Source organism: Dipodomys ordii, unplaced genomic scaffold (assembly GCF_000151885.1).
Source record: "Dipodomys ordii isolate 6190 unplaced genomic scaffold, Dord_2.0 Scaffold69, whole genome shotgun sequence".
NCBI classification, from domain to species: Eukaryota; Metazoa; Chordata; class Mammalia; order Rodentia; family Heteromyidae; genus Dipodomys; species Dipodomys ordii.
The window spans coordinates 4017505-4018059 of NW_012267285.1; positions in this window are offsets into that span (position 1 = coordinate 4017505).

The following is a 555-nucleotide window of genomic DNA, read 5'->3' on the forward strand; positions in this document are numbered from 1 at the left end:
TCCTGGACCAGAGAAGAAGAGTACGTTACACACAGCTAGAGCACCATCTGGTGGGGATGAGTGGTCACTGCACCTCTCTGGTCCTGAGATGAGGAAGATCATGTGCAGGCCTAGAGCACCATCTGGTGGGAAACATTGGTCACTGCATCTCCTGGACCAGAGAAGAAGAGGACGGTACACACACTTAGAGCACCATCTGGTGGGAATGAGTGGTCACTGCACCCCTCTGGTCCTGAGACGAGAAGGATCATGTACATAGCTAGAGCACCATCTGGTGGGAATCAGAGGTCACTGCACCCCTCTGGTCCTGAGAAGAAGAGGACAGTGCACACAGCTAGAGCACCGTCTGGTGGGAATCAGAGGTCACTGCACCCCTCTGGTCCTGAGAAGAAGAGGACAGTCCACACAGCTAGAGCGCCATCTGGTGGGGATGAGTGGTCACTGCACCCCTCTGGTCCTGAGAAGACAGTCCACACAGCTAGAGCACCATCTGGTGGGGATGAGTGGTCACTGCACCCCTCTGGTCCTGAGACAAGGAGGATCGTGTACACAGCT